The sequence below is a fragment of the Anomalospiza imberbis genome, chromosome 5 (genome assembly GCF_031753505.1).
Source record: "Anomalospiza imberbis isolate Cuckoo-Finch-1a 21T00152 chromosome 5, ASM3175350v1, whole genome shotgun sequence".
Classification (NCBI taxonomy): Eukaryota; Metazoa; Chordata; class Aves; order Passeriformes; family Viduidae; genus Anomalospiza; species Anomalospiza imberbis.
In genome coordinates this window covers 7,622,194-7,640,260 of record NC_089685.1, presented here as the reverse complement: position 1 = coordinate 7,640,260, position 18,067 = coordinate 7,622,194, and the positions used below count along the sequence as shown (strand labels likewise).

At 36.3% G+C, this 18,067-nt stretch overlaps 1 long non-coding RNA gene across 1 annotated transcript; it reads left to right on the top strand.

Moving 5' to 3' along the window:
• Positions 1 to 640: 640 nt before the first annotated feature.
• On the top strand, positions 641 to 17,802 carry LOC137473679 (uncharacterized). Its single transcript, XR_010998926.1, has 4 exons — positions 641 to 850; positions 13,032 to 14,192; positions 15,524 to 15,701; positions 17,704 to 17,802. It is a non-coding gene; the product is annotated as an uncharacterized lncRNA (long non-coding RNA).
• Positions 17,803 to 18,067: the final 265 nt, after the last annotated feature.

Below are 18,067 nucleotides of genomic sequence, written 5' to 3'. Positions count from 1 at the left end.
TTATGTCTTGTCTTCAATGAGCTTCAGAACTTGAACACTTTAAATCCTCACTATAAAACACCCCTTGATGCCGTTTTAACCAAAACAGTTTATTCACTCTGTTTTTTAAATAAAAGAACACTTATATTCTGGTCTATTCTTAGGCTTAAATAGCAGAAAATTGATTGCACAGAAGACAAATAAACTTTTTTTTTTTTCAAAAGACAGAGAAAACCAGGCATAGTATTTGCTAGTATCTCTGCATGATGTGTCTCACATTCACACATGGATAAACACACTGTGAATTAATAAAAAAAAAAACTATTTCTGATGAACCCAGCCTTTTTTTTTGCATATACTTAACTATCATGTGAAAAGCAGGATTCCTAATCTCATAACTAGGATCCAAATTCAGTAGGCAATATATAAATGTCAACATGTGGTCTGGGTGTATAAACTCTAGCTACGGCCAGAGCTCTTCAAGAGCTCTGTGCAGAAGGTCAACATTTGGTGTTAGTGTTGTTTGAAGTGTTCTACAGTATCCAAGGACTGGGAGATCATGGGATAAATCAGGTGTGATTTATCAGGTGTCTCCTGAGACCTCAGGAGACCTCTCTTCTAACTTTCTGTTCATCTGAGGTCGTAGAGGTCATCTGTGGGGTCCTTTTAGGTTTCTTTGCGTTATTTGTCTCACTGAGTTTTGAAAAATTCCACAAATGGAGACTACACCACCTGCCAGTAACTTGTTTCACTGTTAGCTGACCTGATTGGAGAAAAAACTTTTCTTGATACCCCATCTGAACCTTGCTCCCATTCAGCTGGCATACACAACACAGGAACTATAGGAAAACCATGCTCTCAAGACCACCTGGTAACATGTCATCCAAAAGGTTCTGCAGTTCTCATGGACTGTCCTGGTTAGAGCTTCCCTGTCTATGACAGAAGCTCAGACACTTACCCCACACCTAAAAATGTAGGGGTGGAATTCCATGTCCTAAAATTAATTGCCCCAAATAGCTACTTTTGAAAATGGAAGAGTTCTGGTATTTACTTCTTGTAGAAGCCTGAATAATCTGGGATATCTCAAAGAACAGTAAAAGTATAAATATAGGCAACTGAAATCAGATGATATAGAATACCCAAAGAGATTCATTTGGTATCTTTCTTCATACTAGTTAAAGGGAGTTCTGTATTATTCCACTTTTGACAGCCTATCACACATTAGTCTCACAGGCTTCCCATATGCAGACATCAGACTGTGAAGTGATTTTTCCAAGAATTCTCAAGAATAAGAGAAAAATTAGGAGGTTTAAAACCCAAACTTATTAACCAGGATCTTTTAGTCACACAGGAGAGGAACATTTGCATGCAGCTGAGAATGACCATTCAAAACACTGAAATAATTCCAAAGCTTTTAATTAGAGTATGCTACATGATCCTAAATGATTAGATTGTAATTTTCTATCACACGGATGGATAATGTATGAAAATGTTAGAAAAGGGTATCCAGGAAAGTGAATTGAACTACTTTTTTTTTTTTTAATATAAATTAATCTTTTATTTGCAAGTCACAAATATCTTTTCTGTTCACTTCTGGAGATGAAGCACTATAAATGCCAATTTATCTTTCACTGTGAGGTTAGTCTTTGGAGTAATGGAAAATAATTTTGCTTTTCTTTAATGAATAAATCACTGTAGGAGGCTCTGCATGATAGTTTGATCCCGCATAGCTATTTCTTCTGATTATTAGCAGAATTTTACATTTAAATTCCTTAAACATTATTAACTCATAATCATTTGCTTTCAGACCTTTCTTGTAACTTTGCTCTTTCATTAATTCCTTTTCACTGAGGTAATAGGGATTTACTTTGTTTAGTGATTCTCTAAAGATCCAAGAAAGCTAAATATCAGAAAAAGGCAATTTTATTTCACAAATAATATTGCATTCACCAATATAATTAAATTATAATGTTTTCTTCAGTAGGTCATGTCCCTAGCAATGGGGTATGCAACACCCTAATCCAGAGGCAATTTTGGCAAAATGAGCTTGTCCTTTCCTAGACCTAAGTATCAGTCAGTGGAAAATCATCAAATAGATTGTTTACTCTGAGAGAATATTTAATATCACAAGAAAAAGAGAGAAGAACTCCTTTGGAGCAAAATTCCCCTTGAGTTCTTCTCCCATGGGCAGTTAAGCTATTGAATCCCTTGAATATATCCTTAAAGGTAAAAAGCTCATGGCCTGGCCACTCTGAGGTGACAGTCACCAACCCAACCCTTCTGTGACTGACTCTTCAGGCTGTTCATGGCCCCTGAGTCCTGCAGTGGGCTCTGTGTGTGCCCAAGTCTGGCCCATGGTGACAGTGGCAGAGAAGTCAGTCCTGCAATAGAAATGTGACTTGCCAAAGCAGTGTAGTACAGCATGGCTTAACAGGAGAGGTTTAACACACACTGCAGTAGATCTCTCCAGGGATCCCTTCCAGCCTCACACAGGTGGGATTTATCCTTGGGAGTGAGCTTCTCTGTATGCCCTTCTCACTCCAGATTCTGCGTCCTTGAAGCTTTTACAGATATACCCCAAGGAATTTCTCCCACCCTAGTCCACTCACCAAGAACTCCTTTGTTTCGACGCTCAGGATTTTGCAATAGTTGATATCCTCCTTTGATTGTAGGTGCAGCCTCAGGAAAGGAAAGCTTTCTCAAATTGTCTTCCCCCTAATCAAAAGCTTTCTTGTTCTCTGTCAAAGAGTTCAAGTTTTGTCATTGTTTCGCCTTTCCTTCTCTGTCTTTTTACAAATGTTTTCTTGATTAAAGTAGTTGAAAATCCTTCCAAACAAAACCAAGAAAAAACTCGGATTTGCGCAGTAAAAGCCTGTGGGTTTACTCTGTGTTATATTTTGCCCTGAAATTGACAGAAATCCCCCTGGACTTCTGCATGTATGTTAAAGTCCAGGTAAATTAACGCATTTTAAATCTGTGATAAGAAATACGCAGCCATGCAAAGGGAGGAACAAATGAACTTGAAATTTTGGTATATATTCCCTGCTGTATGGATCCACGGGCAGAGTCACTTGCAGTCTACAATATCTGTGGTTAAAAACTGCAGCCTGCAAATTCATGAGCAATCTGAGAAAGATGAGGATATGCTGCTGTAGCACTCCAGCCTACACCAGCAGCATAGCACTTCTTCCAGTGTAAGAAAATATTACCCAAATCACAGCTAAACCAAGCAGCTTGAACTGGCAAATAATAAGTATTTTATAGGAACCTCAGGGTATGGCATACATGTAGTGTCATAAACAGTCCAAGAATGTTCTGCTTGCATACAGTGTATTTCTCTTCCCTGCAGCTTTTACAGTGAAGTTTCCAAGCTGTGCATAAGCAGCAGTATAATAGGACCCCTATTTATTTCTCCTCCAGGAATGCTGTGTGTATTTACTTGCCCATATTCCTTCTAGTTCTCCCAGCAGCTTTGCTAGAAAACAAGTATTCTCTAATAATTTGCCTTTTCCATCTGTTTATTTTAGCAAGGAGTTTGATATTTTTTATCAACTGGTCATTATCATTTATTTTGTTCTGACATTTTTCTTCCCTTCTTCATGACAAGAGTATAATAGATGCAGACTTTGAAAATATAATAGATGCAGACATCTCAGTCTAGGAAGAAGGATGGTCTTATGAACTTCAATTCAGATAATTGGATTCAATATTTGGTTCTGCTAAATGCCTCTTATTGGTGTTCAATTTGGAAATGTGAAGCTACTGCAGATAGTCCCAAACCCTCAAAATTCCTTGGAAAGGCAGTCAGTTTACATTGTGCTGTCCAAGGCCAGGCTCTGAATGCTGTATCCTGATAAAGTTGCTTCTTATTTTGATCCCTAAAGAGAAACTAAATTCCATGGTCATTCTCATGTGTTTTCAAGATTACTCAGAGGTTCGTGTTTTATTTTTTTGAGAGCCCTCGAATCCTGTCAGCCAAAAAATGTCACTTCTTTCACACTCAACTCTTTCAGTTATTTACCTTCTAAAGTTTCTGACTACCTCAGTAAGTAGCTTCAAAGTCCGTAAACAGAAATGTCAATAAAATAATCAAATTGTCAAATGTTGGAGGGCATTCAAAATTAGTGAGTTTTGTTTTTTTCTCTCTGCATTTCCCTGAAGTCTCTATGGAGGTAAAACCCCAGACTTTAATCTCATTTGTAGTCTGGTCACCCACCAGCTCTAGATGAGGCACACATTATTTAAGCCTCCTTTCACATCTTAATTGTCTCAGTTAGAAGGGTATTCAGTGTGGTCAGTGACAGGGATAAGGGCGAGAAAAGAATCTGAGTAGAAGTGGAACTAGGTGAGATAATGAGGTACTATTTAATCCTTCAATATCATCTTTCAAGAGTAAGCATCAATTTTTCTTATATTCCAAGGTGGAAATGAAGCCACATTATGGCATCTGAGTAGTTTCTTTATTTGCAATAGTCAATAAAAGTTCAACTGACCAGCAGTACATCCAAATTGAGCTTTTACTTGTGATTTCATCTGAGCAAAAAGTATCTTGAAAAATTTCAAGGCAAGCAACCAGCCAAAACTTTCTCCCTTTTCCAAACAGCTTGGGAGCACAGCTTCTGAAAAGCCACTCTTTTCACCTTTCTTTCCATTACTTTCTAAAACAAGCTTTTCACAGAGGAGAAACATTTGCCACAACAATAAGGGTATAATGTGTATTGGATCTGTTTGAATACAAGTATGACAGCAATATTGTGGGTTTTATTGATTTTTTGTGTTGTTAGTAAATGCTTCTGAATAAAAAACTTTTTTACATTTTGAAAAAAAATACTTGTCATGGCTCAGTAGGTCACTTAAAAAATAAATCAAAGGAAAAGAAAGTAGACGTAGTAAATATGACTGTGTAATTTCCTGGATTTTTGGGAAAGAGGGATGAATTGGAACCTGAGAGATCTGTAAGTGATATTTATGGATGCTGCTGTACACCTTTGACAAAAAGGGCCTCATCCCTGTGCTCACAGAATCTTCTGGAGTTTGCCCTTGACAATCGGATGAAAACAGCTTCTTTTCTCACTTGCTAGGCTAATGCATGAAACCCCTGGGAGGTTTGAGGGAAAAGAGAAAATAATGTGTCTTTTGCAATCTCTTCTGAGTTCTTGGGAAGTGTTTCTGTAGACTTCTTCACAGTAGAGGCTTTTGGATGCTGGAATCCATCTCTTTTCCATGGTTCCTAAGCCATACGTCTAAGCTGCAGAGGAGGGGAAGAATTTCAGACACTCCACTATATTAAGGAGCTTTACAGTCAGCTCCCAGGGCTATCTGCTGCACTACATGGATTACTCCACAGTGGCTCACACTTTCCATGCACTGAGACCTTTCATAAATTCCATGTAAATCCACCTACCTTGTGTTTCTTCTTGGCCAGATGTATACTGCCAGGGCATGTAGCTTGTAGGAATGGTGAGGATATTGCTGGAAATTAGGCCATAAAAACTTGAGCTAAGGTGCCTACCATGGGAGTTCCAGCTTCCATTTTGGGAACCAGACATAGAAAAATAAATGTCTAGGCACTTCAGTCATTTATTAAAGCAAGCATGAGACCTCTGTGCTGAAAGTTGCCAGAAAATTGTAGTTCGAAGTGTAAGACATCCTTCAAAGATGTAGATTTCTTTTTTTCCCATCAATTATAATTTGTCCAGATGAAGATCTCTTTTAAGTCCCCTGCAGCTATTTCATAGCTTCTCAGCTACAAAAACAAGCAGCATATCAAAACCAGCACTATTTTGAAAATTGACAGTTAGAAAAAATGATGGAAGATAATGTAGTAGCAGCAATGAATCAGATTAACATGGACAACATGGGGAACATTCCACCTACGCAGGGAGCAGTGCCTGATATCAGAGGGCCCTTTCATCTATGATAACAGGACCCAGTGGCTGAGAGCCAAACCTTCAAACTGGAAATGAGATGGAATTTTTTATCAGGAAAATACTTAACCATTTGAACCATTTACTAATAGACATAGCATATATGCCTTCCTCCACAGCCTTTAGACCACAGGTGATTCTCACCCAAAATGAGACTCAGGAGAGTTTGCAATGAACTGAAAGTTATCAGGGTGATAAAACCACTTCCTGGGTAAAATCTAGCCCTGAGTTATGAAGATGATCACATTTATAATGGCCTTAAAAATTAATTTCTCTATAAGTGAGGAAGCAGCTAAAGGATATTTGTGCTTTGGGAAGCCAGACTTTAATCTGACTATTTTTTGGTGAATTTTAAGAGCCTGAATACTGTAGAAAACCTACACCATTCTGGAGTTGAGGGATCTTTCATAAAAACAGAACTGTTAAGCATTTGAATTTTAATATTCTAGATGGACCATATTTCTTCTAAGGAAACACTATTTTTAAAGTATCTTTGTGTTCGACAGAACTTCAAGTCTTTTTCTGTGCAAAACATTTCTTCCTCTACTCTCAAGTTTTGTTTATTAACAACAAATCCTGAATCTTTGAATTCTTGCCCAGGTATTCACAACAGATAATAAATTACAACATTCTTTATCTATGAAAAGAAATCAGCCACCTCTTTGAGATGAACAACAAGAACTAAATCAACCTATATTTCTGTGATGTTGGATAAATTACTGTATCTCAACAAATAACTTTACCAAATTCCATAACCTAGATTTGTAAAAGGCTCTAAAAGACCTGGATTTAGCAATGAATAGTAAACTAAAAACTTTTCTTAATCCCATAAATATTAAAACATACATTTTCTTCTGTTACATGACCATTTTCTATTGATCATATCTTCTTAGTGGTCTTTCAGGGATTTCCTCACATCATTTGTGTTCAAGTTTGTCCAATAGACCATGAAGAACTGACTCTTTTAGTCATGGAGTCATTAAAATGGATGTTATTTGCCACTGGAAAAAACTTGCTAATTGGAAAACTGCTGTACATTATGTCCTTCCTGAACAGATCAGGTAGTTGTCACCTCATACTTTGCCGTGGACTCTAATGCAGACGTAAGTATTGAAACGACTTCAATATCCAGGCACTGTATAATTTAATCACACTTAAAAGATTTCCATAATTGTATCTACAAACATTACTGCAAGATCAGCTTTCTGCTCCACAAGTTTCAATTAGGATGTGCAACACAGCAATGCATTAAAAAAAAAACAAAACCACAAACAGAATGCTTCTATTCCTCTCATCTTCAAGAGGTTTTTATACAAATATTAAGCAAGTGAGCACTGCCACTTCTCACTTTCTAATTAGTTTGTTTTATAATGTTCCTCTCTCCTGCACTTCATGTCATCCTTGTAATTTCTTGCATTTTGCTAAAGGCACAAGGAGAACAGAATTTTACTGGAGATTGCTAATGAAATATGGAGCTATTCACTGCTAAGTTACACATAAAATATCTGGCCTAGCTTGTTCACAGAGCAAAGATGTATCTCCTGTCTGCTGGCTGTTCAGAAAGCTGTTTGAAAACCACACTTAATTTCAGTCTCTTCCTACGAAGTCAGGAGAATTAACTGACTGAGACACAGGCAAATTAAAGACGTTTTCAGAAGTAAATGGCCAAACATCTGAAAATCAAATTGCTTTCTGAATAATGACATTGGATCAAGGTGCTAAAATTTTGATATCTCAGTCTGAAAAATGTGGACTAAAAATCTCAATTGTCATGATATCTTGGCAAGTCTTAGAAAAATGGAAATGGAAAGGACTATTTAGTTCTTCGTGTTCAAGAGACAAAAAAATTAAGGAGGATTTTAAAATACATTACACACTTGTAAAGCTAGATTCCCAATTATCATGTACTTCTTTGAGGCTTAATCAATTCAAACTCCAAATTAATGAGAAATGGTTATTAGTTCATTCTGTTTAATAAGTTATTCTCATTATGGTTTTGTCAGTTATGGACTTCAATAGAAATTTAAAAGAATAAAACAAGAGAATGAACATGGTCTAGTATTAGTCCATTGAAAAAAAAACATGATTTGTGGAAGGTACATGAAAGACAAGAAAGTGATTCTTAATTTCTACCTCTGATTTACTAAAATAGTTAGGTTTAATCTACCTGAGTTCCTTCTTGATTTGGAAAGAACCTGAAAGATCATCAGGTTCCAACACCCAGCCATAGGCAGGGATGAAAGCCACTACACAAGGTTCCTCAGAGCCCCATCCCAGCTCGATCCAAGATATCCTGTAGGGGCTGTAGTGAGGCACTGTGCCAGCTTAACTGGGCAAGAATCTGAACAAACTGATCTAACTTTGCAATTTGCTCTGCTTTGAGCATTGGACTACAAGTCCGCCAGAGATCCTTCCTAACTTGAGTGCTTCAAGGAAGATAAATACTGAAAATTCACCACCAGCAGCTGGTTCACTGACACTCTCAGCTCTTCTTTGATTCTTTCTACAGCCATTTTCATGGTTATCTTCAATGTGTTCTTCAAATTATCGTTTTTCCTGCTGTTGCTTTGTTGACAGCAAAAACAGTTTTCCTAGATGTCTAAACCAGGTTTCTTTGAATAATGAATTATACACCTTGAATAATAGGTCACAGTCTGTAGTCATGTTACACAGCTGTCTGGATATCACCAGGGAAGGAGATCCATTCTTAATGGGGCTTTATGTAGGTTTTCGAGCCATTATTATTGGGCAACTTTTTCCAACAGGTGATTCCCCATCCATTTTCACTATATAAAACTTGGTCATTAAAATTATATGGGGATATATGGCTTGACCTTTCCAGGAGGAATCCATCAAAAGATTTTTCTAACTTCCAAAAAAACAATGCTCACAGACGGGAAATAAGGACAATATAATCCAGCTGTAAGAAAAAACTGACAAGGGTTTAAGTGCTTGATCAAAATCCATGGAGACTATTAATAACTGGAATAGGTAATGGATCATGGCTGCACTCAGGAAAAAGATAATTTTTTCCATAATCCACATTTGTAACATATTCCCTGAGAGCTGTTTTATAATGAAGCTGGGCCATTCCCTGAGTATTGACACTTTTGAGTAACAATCCTTCCAGCTCAGTGGGCAGCTGCACTGAAGACCATGACCATGAAGACACTTTTGCAGCAGACAGTAGGACTGGGAGGAGATGATGAAGTGGTAACATGCCACACTGTGTCCTCCACAAGCATGAAAGTACCAGGAACAGAATATTGTCTCACTTCCCATGATTTTAGACTTAACTCTCAGGATACCATGAAACTTCACTGTTATATTAAGATTTAATCCTTCCTCTGATGAAACATCTTATTATTTAATTTGCTATTTTAAAAAGCACTGTCCGTGATTTTACAAACAATGGTTGCTCAAATGAAAATGTACAGATTTTTCTCTCTGCTTTCCTACAGAACACTAGAATAAGACAAGCATAGGATAAATGTTGGAGGCCACCTATCTCATGAGTTTTGTCCTGGTGATTTGAAAGCAAAACCTTCTGCTTAGTGACTTCACTGTTATCTCCCTCCTTTTTTCTCCTTTATTTCAATTTTTGCTTTTATATTCTGATATTCAATCCCTTGTTTTAGGGAATGTCAGCCCAAAAAAATCATCCATGCAGCTTTGAAACAAGAATAATATGAGTATCTGCAATATTAAACTTCTTTGTATATGTTCACAAAACCAGGAAGAGGACAAAAAGAAAGTACTTTGTGATCGTTCTTTATTAACCCAGTCTTTTGGGTTAATAACCAGCCTCAAAAAAAATTTACATTTTTTAGAATTAAGATAATTTTTAAAAGTGAAATCATTTTAGACAATATTAGAAATATAAAGCCCCAATTTGTCATCTGTTATGATATGAAAAATTCTTTGCATTCATTGCCCAGTGTTTAAAATAGATGTTAGACAGAGCTGGTGGCAGTTTAAGCACAGATACATTCTAGCAGTGCAATTACTAAGAAAAATAAATCAATTAGAATAGTTTGCTAACATAGAACCATTAGTTAACATATTTTCTCTTTCATTTATGAGCATATGGTGAAGGTTTCATCTTTTCTTGGCATAAGGACATTTCTGTAGAAGAAAAATGGGATTGACATTTTATTTTTACACCAAGTTAAATTTCCTTGTAAGATAATTATTTAAGAAATATGATATGTAAGTTGATGCATGATCTCTGGAAGAGGTTACTAAAGAAGGAATAAAATTGATGGTTTTAGCTTTAGTACATAAAATATATACTCAGGAGTGCTATTAAGAAAATTTTCTGATTACCAGCATAGGAGCTGATGTTGTGATAGCTGCTCTCCTGGATGATATTGTTGGGATTTAACTCAGTACCTCTACAGAGAAAATATCAGTTGTTATAGCTATAAAGCTCTGCTACCAACAGCTCTCCTCCTCACAGAATGAGTAGAGAGGGAGGAATTTGTAACCTGCACTTTCTATAAATGTAACTTCTATTATCTCTATGGTATTATTCCTGTTAAATGGAAATAACATTAATGTTGATGTTAGGCCACTGGGAATTATTGCCCTGCTACTCAGACTTAAATCTTGTCACAATCCTAAACTGCTCAAACTGGGTTGAAAGCTGACACAGCTAAGATCTGATGCAAAGATGTTGGATTGGCACCAGTGCCAGGCTTCCCCTTCCCATAACCATGTCTTTTTGTGGTAGGCAATATATCTTCATCTCGTCCAAACTTCTTCCTATCTCAGATATTGATGATTCACCACATTATTCCTTTATGGAAGCAACAGTCTGTGACCAAAATATACCCTCTGGTATGAATAAATGAGGAGAGAGTCCAGCACAATTTTAATAATTTCTCAAGTACATTTGCATTTAATTTTTAAATAATCACTGTATTAAAACTGTCTGACCCAACTGAATGACATTTAGTGTCCAGACATCCATATGGGTTTTCCCAGCTACACAAAAAAGGCTGAACACCCCAGCAGGATTCACTGGAATGTATATTCCCCATGTCTTGAATAACTAGAATAGATTTCTTTTCCAATTTTCTAATAGTCCTTTGAAATTGTAAGCTCTAGAACTGTTGATATAGTAATAATAATCTCTTCAGTATTATATAAGAAGATGTTTCTTATTTTAAGTGACCCCACACACAAGACTTGGAATGAGTGTTTTTGAACTCATTTTTGAATCACTGCAGAAACCACTGATTCTTTTTCTGCTATTATCCCTATATATATTAAATATCTTCTGTAGTTACAATTTTTCTGCTGTAGGAAGTGATCTGCATTCCCTATACTTACATGGATAAAATTTTTCATTTACCTGAGCTGAAAAAGCATCTTGATTGAATACATCAGTTCACCAGACAGTCTTGGTCATTGTGTCTGACTGCTCTACTTCATCATTTTTTCACCATCCCTCTACTCTTTGTGCCAGTCTCATACTTTATTGACAGTGTTGATGTATCTACTACTAAATCATGGAAAAAAACTTGAGTAGTATCAGGTAGATTTTCCATGGTTATTTTTCCCTCTAGAAAAACCTATCATGAAAATTCTCCGTGAATAAAATCTCCTTATTTATTATCCTTAATTTGTCAGTTATACCATTAATCAGCTCATCCTTGGTAATTCACAGTGCAATATTTTCAATTAGAATGTCACAAGGTTCTAAATCCTTACAAAAGTTTAAGTAATTAATGTAATAATTAATAATTGCATTAATAACTCTAAGTTATTAATGTAATGATTAATAATTAATTGAATAATTCAGGTACTTTTGGCATCCAAAAACGAATTTATTCAAAAATATTTCTCTTTTTTTTTTTTTGAGCCACCATAAAGTACACTGGCATTACTTAAATTTGAAGCTTTTAATCTTAAGTAACCAAATTGCATTATTTTTGTTTGGCCTAGAAACATGCAAATAATTTTCATGAAATGTCCCTTTTGAATACTTCTTACAGATTGTTGTAACCCTTCTGAGCTCCTTCTGAGTTCTTCTCACGATTTGTCAAAATGTTCTCATCACCAGTTTGGGCTGTGATGTACAAGTCATCTAGGTCACACAAATTCCTCATTGCTTTTCCTCAGTAGATGATGTGTGAACTGAAAGGTACTTTGTGTTGCGCAAGTACATTATTCTTGCCTGTTTGCAGTTATGAAACAGAAATATTTATTGACTGCTTCTGTTTTCTATTTGTGGATGTTGATTGTATCATCTCCTTCTACAAATTACCCTGCATCATCTCTCATGACACATCCAATCTACTTCAGAAATGCTACTGTGGAGGAAGGCAAAATGCTCCCTCTTGCTCTTGAGTCTTCCATCTGGAGAAGTGCCACTGAGCTTAGTGCAGGGTCTCAGGAAAAAAACCTAAGCACATCTAGCAAAACCAAACGAGGACCTACCTGCTTTGATGTTGCTAACTCTGTCTGTTAATACATCTGATTATCTTTGCACTCTTGCTGTGCTTTTCTTTGCAGAGTATTTTTTTCCTCAGAGATTCAGCTGAAGTGACATCATGAAAGCTTTCTTGGGATACATTGTGCCTTTTTATTAAGACTTCTCAGTAGCCTTTGTCATATTTCAAGATTCTCTACTCCCAAAAGCAAAGTTATCTTTAAAGGTTTCTTGCAAAAACATTACTGAGGAAACAGATAATAAAAGTCTTTGTCCAGATAAGCTGAAAATTCATAGATATTTTCTTCTTCCATTTGTTTTCTTGCAATAAATGTAACTTGTGTATAAAATCCATTTTGTCTTAAACACTATTAAACCTTTATAAAGATAGTTTTATCTAAACTGTAACAGAATAGAGCAGCAGTGATAAGACTGCTAGTTCCTGTGTATCCATATATTAAAAAATATTGCTGAGCTCATGTACATACAGAGCTGGAGAGATCAAGTAAATTGCCTGAAGTCACATATGAAAGTGCATTTGAAAGGAAGGACATAAACTATAGGATTTCTCTCCCACAGCCCAGAATGTTTTCCACAAGGTCCTTGGGGTGGTTTTTTTGTTGTTTCTTTGTTTGTTGTTGTTGTTGTTGCTCTTGTCATTTTGGGGGTTTTGTTTGCTTTTGCTATAGATGTTGAGATTCTTTGAAAAACATTCACCCTTATGGACAGAAAATATCATTCTTCATGAAAGAACTGAAAAGAAAAGAAGAAGGGGAGGTCACAGGGGCAAAGTCATCCACTGGATTTTTTGAACCCAGCTGTAAATCAAGAGGAAAATTACACAGCAAAAACAAGCATTCATTTACATTAGAAAAAAAGACACCATTTTAAAATCCAAATTCAAGTTGCAAGGATCAGACTGAAGCACATCTCTCTTCAAAGGTTCAACAGCTGTAATATTTATCTAGAGACCATTAGTTTTCTTCTGAGAATGAACTGAGGACCAGCAGCTGTAGAACTAGATTTTCTCCTTCTCCTCTTTAATGTAGCTATCTATTAAAAAAGAAACACAAAAACAAATCTAAGCAACTGATAGCAAAGTTTACAAGGACCCTCTAATTGCTTATTTTGAAGCTGTTTTCTCATGAAGCAAAAGGAGTGTGAAAGAGAGAGGGAACATTTTATGCTGGGGAAAAAATACAATGTTGATTCTATTTACTTCCATATGGAGGCAATGTTGGAAGACTCCACTAAGTTGCCTGGCACTAGCTGGCAGAAAAAAATAAATGAAAACACAGCTTTAAGAACAGAGCTTTATTTACTGATGCCCATAAATGGAGCAGAAATGGAAAGTGTTCAAGATTGCTGACTGGCTGATTGTCACAACTGATTGTTTTTCACATCAAGTGTTCCACACATTGATACACACACCCTGCCAAGACACAGGCTGCCTTTTTTTAGAGTCAAAACTCTATAGAGGCACAAAGCACACATTGCTAACACAATGCATAGTCATGAGTTTAGGTGCATCATTTATATTAAATTGTTTTTCATACCCAATGTGTTGTTGTGTTTCTAAGCAGGCTTGCTACCTGACAAATTAAAGTTTACTCTCTAATATATGACGACAGTGCTAAATGATTGTTTCAATAAGTTTTGCCCAGAAACGTCATTCCTGTTTTGATAGGCATTGATCTCAAGATTTGAACAAATACTAAAGGAAAGGCTTAGAAACCAACTGGTGGTAAAGGCACAGTTTGGAAATATCAGTAGAGCAAACGTATTGCCTGCTGCTTTCAGTGGTTGCAAGTACAACTTGAGTATTTTCAGTAAACTAGTGACAATTTCAGGTATGAATTCAGAAGCATAGAGTCAATTCCTTCCTATATTTCTACGCTAGTTATATCACCTGAAGTAATAATTAATCCATAAAAATTCATTATTTTCTGCCTAAATCTCTGTTAGTTAATTAAGGTTTAAAATATAGTACACAGTCATCTATAACGATAACCCTTTATGTACAAAAACACAAAGATAACTATGTGAATCTGCTCTTGGGTAAGAGTAAAGCCCCTATCATCAGATCTCTTAAGAGCTTTACGATCAGTTCAAGATGTGAATGCTCAAATCAAAATATCTTGCTGTGATTTCATGTTCTGAGATTAGGCGCTCCTTAGTTTATGAAGATTTCTTGGCTTCTGTTTGATTACTCTGAAATTAAAACACATGAGTTAGGGATGACTTCTAAGTGTATAAACAATAAAGCCTTAAACAATTATAAATCTTAATAGCAGGATTTTAGTACCCACTGTAAACAGTGAATCTACAAAAAATGAAGGTTTTTTATTTGCTCTCCTCTACTTATTATGCTTCTCTCACTCTCAGGTTTGATTTTCTCATCATACAAATGGAAAACAAGTTCTCCCTCACAGCCACTCACTCAGAGCCACTTTGGTTTCTGACAGGGGGTCTTTCTTTCTGACACAACACCAGTGACAACAGAGGTTGTGTTAGCCAAACTGTGACCTAATCTCCTTTTCAATTCTACCATTGTTCTCAAAATGTGATATCAGTGACACCAGGATAAATGTCTGTCAGATTTTTTGTCCTGAAGGATGTAAGAGTGAGAGAGCAAGACCTGGAAATTCTGCTGTTGCAGCATTGTAGTTCAGGGTTTATTCTACCCAGTTGACTTTCATTAATCTGGCTGTAATTTTCATCTACTGTTTCCACATTCAAAATTGAAGGGATTTAATAAATAATATTAATATTAATATTATTATTCCTTCCACATTTTTTCTTTTTGACAATTCTTGAACACATGCATTTAAAACACTTTATCTCCTCCCCTCCTCTCTGCCTTTTCTAAGCTCTATCAGGACCTACAGCCATTCCCCTTTCTCCTTTCTATATCTTGCTAAATACACTAACATACTGTTACACAATAAAGAATGTCCTCTTAAAAATAGATACTGTGAAGGTATCTGGTGAGGACACATGTTGAAATTGCTGCTAGGCAATGGGCAGCAATCACTGTTATCACAATTACCATTGTTACTATGAATCACCTCCACAGCTTTTCTTTCTCACTCCTCTTGAAAGTCCCTCTGGTGTGTTGATATCTTTCTAGGAATTAAATGCTTAGAACAGACCAGAAACCGTTTCAAATGTATCATTTCAGGAGGGCGTGAAGGATAAAAATGAAGAGCAGGTAGAACTGTAACTAAGAGGAAATAGGACTTTGAGACTGGGTACCGTTCATGTGCTGCTGGGGGGAAACAGATCACAGTGGACACCCACACACCATATGCTGTCTACCATCATTCTCAAGGACTTCCAGACACCTCCCACCATCCAAGGTATTTGTCTCAGGCTCCTTTCCACTCTTGATGCATTAATGCTGCCACTTTATGGAGTAAACTTTTTCTGAGACACTCCTCCAACCTGCTGTGATTTGTTCCTCGCTTGTCTTTGCTTCTTCACTTTACTCAATCCCCTCCACTGCTGTGTTCTTAAAATAAAACCAACAGACATAAACACAGTCATGTGCTCAATGGAAAATCTTCTTCAAGATTCTGGAGATTCAAAAAAGAGTTTAAACATTCATGGAGTTTTCAGTACTTCAAACCTCCAAGTTCCAGCACTGTTGCTGTACCATCTGGAAATGTGAAAATTTTCTCCTCATTTAATGGGTAGCAAAACAACACCAGGCTTACCTAGTTCAGGGACACACACACAAAAAAAATCATAGTATCATTAGAAATCAGGCTGCTTCACAGTAGAAGAGGTATAAAAGTTCTCTGCATGCAATCATGAGTAGTTCTGCCTCCAGGACTGGTATATCAAAATAATTCTAAATGGGCACCATAAAAACATTAGAGAATATAAACTAGATTTTGTGTGATTTTGTTGCGCAGGAGAAACATCAGTGTTAATAAGCATTGGAAATCTGATTGACATGAAAGTGGTTTAAAATAAAAGTCATTAGCTTAGGCCAGGCTAAGGAAACCTCAGGGTAAGCAGAAATGTCTACAACTGCCTTCTTTAAAATGTCTTTTAAAAACCACAGTAGTTCTTTGGCTAAGCAAATTTTGGTCTCATTAGTGACTCTGACAAATATCATCTGGAAACTAGAACAAGAAACTAGGAATAACTCAACACAACATAAATTCCATGACCCTGAGATTAACTCAGTTGGTAAGAGCATGGTGGTAACAACACCAGTCATGGATCCAATCCCCATATAGGCAGTTCACTTAAGAGTTGGACTTGATGATCCTCGTGGGTGCCTTCCAACTGTGATTATGTTTAACCATGGTTAATTATTATTCATTCATCAAATTGACACTGGACAGACTACTGAATGAAATATGAGTCAAAGTCATTTGATAACTTCATAACTGAAGAGGCCAAAACAAACTCTATGACAGCTTAGGACCATGTCAAGATTATTTTAATTGATGATCTAATGGTCTGCTACTACCATGCACATTCCAGGCAGCCACTCAAAGCAGGGTGTGATGAATTCCAGCTGGATGTAGTACCTGAGTGCTGGTTTGTGTCAGCTGTCTTTCCATTCATATTCATCACCTGTCCCCTTAACAAAGACTCTCACCAAGGGTACAGACTGTCTGCAGTGACATGAAAGAGGCAGATGATCTGAGTCATTGTGAAACATCACGGGTAAGCCTGGATTTGCCATTTCTAGGTGTTAGGAAGTACAGGGCATGGCATTTGGATTTTGACCTTCAGTTTCTTAAGTTTCAATGACCTAAAATGAGATTCTAGCCTCGTGATTCTCAAATCAATTCAGAAAATGGGATTTGAACATGTCTGAAGTTTTTTTCTCACCATTTTTATCCCAATAAATTTGATTTAGAGCTTGAAAATTACCGTATGCACTTTAATTTGCATGCGTCATTCTACTTTGCATAGCTGAGTAGTGACTGCAGCTTTCTACTCAGAACTTTTGCATTTCATTCTTTGATTGCTCAGGTTGCTTACAAGAACAAAGACTATCTTTTTAAAGTCCAGTAAAGATTAATGTAATGTCTTCTACTTCATAGCAAATAAATTAGTCAATTGTTGTTGTTATTATATTTTCTCTCTAAGGATTTCTAAATATTGGAAACTCACTCCGACACAAACTTGGGATCTGTTGTTAGCATCAAACAATTATGAATAAATAAACACATAATTAAAATTATGCATAAAATAATAATGATAAAAGATAAGAAACATAGTAAAATAAATAATAAAAATTATACTGATAAAATATTTTGTATTATTTTATTAATCTCAATAAAATAAAATACAAATTTTTACGTAGTTTCCATTTGACACTTATTCACCTCATACCAGGCTGCCAAGAAGCTTATTCTGAATGCCATCCTGTTGATTAATTCCTTGGGAAAATGGTTCAGCTGATAGGAAACCAACAACGGCATCAAAGGAAATTTGATGCCATCATGAACAGAAAATATGATCAGATTGATGGGTCTTAAGACCTTGGCAACCAAGATGGATTATGACTGAGATCTGGTATCTAAGTAAGGATTGTGCATGCAGCTTCAGATTTTACATGATTCAGTTTTGATGTTTAATATGAGCTGCCTGGAAGTGGATTTATTTATTGCAATGTAGAATTTTCTGAAAATCAGGATCTTTTAGAAGGCAAAACTATATGCCAGACTTGTAACTGTCAAAGTTCTGAAAAATGTCTGTC